The following is a 4530-nucleotide window of genomic DNA, read 5'->3' as shown; positions in this document are numbered from 1 at the left end:
AGATATATTCATTTTGCATTTTGTCTGTAAGTGTAAAGCACAATTTAATTAAAATTTTTATTAAAATGCTAATTTTAAAGATTAGTTATTATCTCTTTTGAGCACTGATGTTTAGACATTTATATACAGATATAGTGCATAATAAAATTGTGGTTATTTAGTGAGTTATTATTAACGTTTTTATTGTTTAATTATTTTTTCATGAAAGCTTGGAGAGACTTCGTCTATCTTAGAAGAGGTTCAGATGAGAATAGGTATTAGGCATTATTGTTTTATATCTGTGTTCTTTTTCTTATTAGTACTATTGCACTTTGTATATCTTTTTATGTTGGTTTGTGGATGATATTTTAGATACTTTTATGGTTTACTGGTTTTTGCTATTTGAATTATTATTATTATGGATTATTGTATTGATTAGATTGATATGTTATTACAATCTTACTAAATGTTCCTGAATTTTTCAAGCTCCAGGGTCGGGTCGTGACATCAAGAGCCTCCGCCCATCCTTGTATGTTATTTAATTTCCTCCATTAATGAGATAATTTTTTTAGTTTATTATTTCATGCATGATCTATATTACAATTTGTTTATATAAGTGTCAATTTAGCCCCTTAGAATTTTTTTATAAAAGTGTCGATTTAGCCCCTCAAAATTTTTAATATTGATTTAAAAAGTCTTCATTGAGGATTATTTTAGCCCATATTAAAATAGTCTGGGGACTAATTTAGCATTTTCACTTACTCATGCCTAAATAGACCATTATCTTTTGAGAAAAAAGCTCTCTTTTAGTTTAAATAATAGAGGATAAGATGTCTGCACTTGTTGACTCATTCGATTGGTTAAAAGTTTGATTTCTTTGTTTTATTTATATTAATTATTTTTATCAAATTCTCTCGAATGTCGATGGAGCCTAAATTTTTATGTATAAGTTTGGAAATGAAGTAATCAAGTGTCTAAAATAAAAATTCTATTCGTTTGGCAGAATTAATTTGTTAATCATCAGTAGTTAAATGATTAGATTCTTTTAGTTAGTCTATCAAATTCAATGATCATGGCCGATTTCGGTTTCTAATCAGTGTTTTTGAATGGTTTAAAGTTTTATTGAAGGCTCCAGTTCATTTTCAGGAGTTAGAATCTTTAGTTTCTATTCATTTATCAAATTATGGAGTTCTATTAGAAGTTTAGGTTATGCTAGATTTTGGTGCATTTATGATCATATATTCAATTGCAAGTTCTAGTTCACTTGTTAACTGATTTTTGGATTCAAAATCAACTTAATATCAAATTTGGATTGTAAAAATTAAGCACATAGACTCAGAGGTTCATAAATAAATTTCAACAGGTGTATATTCAAATTCAATTTCATTAGTTATAGACTCATTGGGCATGCAAATAATCTTCCATATCTTTTAAAGAAAATTTATAAAACCACAATTTTTCTTAATAATATCAGATTCAACTATGCCTGATTCTTGTGTTAGCGTATGTTTGATGGGCTTTATGGAGAGGGTAAATGTGGGCCTAAATTATGAGTGTAGTGGCCTTAATAGAACTGTAATATTCTTTTACTTTCAAAATTCTGATTGTCTTAAAATTTTTGGAGAATTGTTTTATAGTTCGTTCTTGATCTCTTGCCAAAGATGATACCAAAAAGTGTATGCAAGCAAAATTCAACAAGAAGATAGAGAGAAAATACATAGAATAGAAATTTAGAAACATGAAAAGCAAAATGGAACACTAAACAAAGAAATATACAAGGGTTTTCTACTCTCGTTACTGAATGGGATACAAAAATCACCACTTGAAAGAGCGGTGAAGGAAGGGAACCCAGGATGTTAACACCAACGGCGGAGGGTAACAGTTGTTACCTGTCAACGCCGTGGCCAGAGGCTCATCCCCATCCGGGAGTCACCAAGAGAGCCAAATCCCTCATAACACTCAATCCAACAGAGACATTGAGATAGAGAAAACAGATTCATAGTCTTTTGTTCTTGAAGCCAAATCCATGGCAGACCACCCAAATGATATTGTTGTGGAAGCTATAACCCCCAAGGTAGAAAAAACTTCCGGTTTACTGGTTCTTGAAGCAAAATCTACTAAAGATATAAATTCAGCTTTCAAACAGGTTGTTGAAAGGTGTCTGGTAACATCTGCCTTTAATTTTTCTTATCTCGAGAAAATGATGAATCACCTTGATCTTGAAGTCGAAGTCAGAAACCGACTTCTACTGATGCTAAGAATTCTTCTGGGTTGTTTAATCTCGAAGCAAGACCTGCTGAAGATATAGAATTAGCTTTCAAGCAAGTTACTGAAGGAATTTCTGATATGCCCGCTTCTCTGGTTGATTATGAACCTAGTAAGATTAATTAAAGTCATGAGATAGTGGAAGAATTATTGGTTTTTGAAGAAAAGTCTTCTGAGGAAACTGATTTTGCTTTTAGACAAACTCCAAAACAAGGAGAAAAATAAGAATGTTGTTTTTAATAAGTACGAAAGCGGAAATTTGAGTTAAGAACCTTAATTTATGATACCGGAAAGGGTATGCTTTTAGAATTCAACACGATAGAAAATGCAAAGAACAAAAATTCGGAGAGAAGAAAAGCAAAAAAAAAAAACAGAACACTAAACAAAGAAAGATACAAGATATAAGAGTTTTTTACTCGTAACTGATCGTGATACAAAAAATCACCACCTGAAAGATCAAACGAAGGAAGGAAACTTGGGATGTCACCACCAACTGATAGGAAAATTCCATAGAATTCTCAACATTACTGGGGCTTAGGATCAATTAGAAACTATACATACCATGGAATAACAAAATCACATCAATTCAAGAAATCCGGAACGAAGAATTAAATAGAAAACACAATCAAAGCAATCGGAAATGTACACAGGAATTTTACATAAAAAAAACTTGAGAACAGGAAAAAATCACAGAGCCACCATTAGAACTTCTACTGTGAAATTTAGAAAGTTTTTACAATGAACTCACACCAGTTTCTTCTTTACACAAAGAAACTTACAGGACTCGCTTCACAATCTTCCCTCTCCGATCCGACACAAAATTCATGTCGAATCACCAAAATTCACATCTTCGACACTTCTCACCTTCACTTGGTTGCTCGTAAAAAAATACTAAAGGAAGAAACCTCAAGTCCTAATGTTTATGCCGCTTGAAATTGGACATAAAAACCAAATCCCACATGCCTACTGCTCCTGGTGCTTCACTTAGCACATAGGCGTTGATCTCTTTTGTATTGGCGCCCAGTATTTGGAGCCTATGCACCCAAAGGGTTTGGTTGATCCAAAATATTTTAACCTCAAAAAGTTTGCAACTCTGTACTCCAGTTCTGAAGGGTCATCCGGGGAAAACGAGTAGGGCTCTTCCACTCGGCTTCCTGAAGCAAGTTTCCTTTTGAACAATACTTTTGCAAATATTTTGTATGGACAACTTCTTGTAAACATGACAATTTGGTAAATATGAAAATTGTATAATTCTTTTGTAATGAAATGAAGCGGTTCGGTTATCTTTTGTATCTACCTTTGGGAGGGTCTTACACGGTAATGCGTTTGATAAGTGATCGATGCTCGATAGTCTTTGAGTTGTTATGATTTGGCTTAAGTCCTACCTTTCCCGCCTTGTTTTATTTTTGCCCGGATTCATCCCTTGGGTCGGTTTTTTTGCCCTCGTCTGGACTTAGGCAAATATCTTCACCGCTTTAACGAAGGGCACCACTCGGGTTTTGTGCTGGGGCGGGTTTTGTTTAACGAAGGGCACCACTCGGGTTTTGTGCTGGGGCAGTTTACGCTGTTACTAGGTAGGGAACTGCCTCTAGGTATGTTTATGAGTTGAGTTTTCGTTGTCGTTGTGGGTCGTTTGGTAGCTTATATGCTTTTAATTAGCTGGACGATCATTAATAACTATTAGTCATTTTAATTATAGTTGAACTTACATAATCATGCTACAAAATGAAATAAAAATTCTAAAAATAGACTCACAATTTCTTAGCCTTTTAGGTATAAGTTTTTACATTTTTTTCAAATTTTTCGTTCTCACATGTTCTTGGAAGCTGACAAAATCTCTCACAATTTTTATGAAGATGATTTTGTTCATTTATGGCTACAAGTGCTTCAAAAACATCAAAATTTGAGAGCTTAAGTCACCATTCTGCACTTAATTTCTTAATTTAATTAGAATTCATATGACATTTAACACAAATTATCATATGTTGCATTATATAGATAGCCTAATTTTTTTCCTTAAATTTATCATGCGCGTCTATGATTAAAGTTTAGTTCTAATATTCATTTGTATGTTTTGTTGGTGCCTCCTCTCAGTATTAGTACTTTATTTATTTTATCATTTCCTTTCCTGCATTCTTAGGGCATTTACATACACACTGCCCAGTTCCTACCCATTTACATATCAACACCTAAACTTTGCTTTTTTACATATATACCACTCAAAAAATTGATACCATATAAAAAATACCTTTATTTTTAACTTTTAAAAAGTGAAATACATCTTTT

This window comes from Phalaenopsis equestris, unplaced genomic scaffold (assembly GCF_001263595.1).
Source record: "Phalaenopsis equestris unplaced genomic scaffold, ASM126359v1 Scaffold000420, whole genome shotgun sequence".
NCBI lineage: Eukaryota > Viridiplantae > Streptophyta > Magnoliopsida > Asparagales > Orchidaceae > Phalaenopsis > Phalaenopsis equestris.
This window is presented reverse-complemented; position numbering follows the sequence as displayed.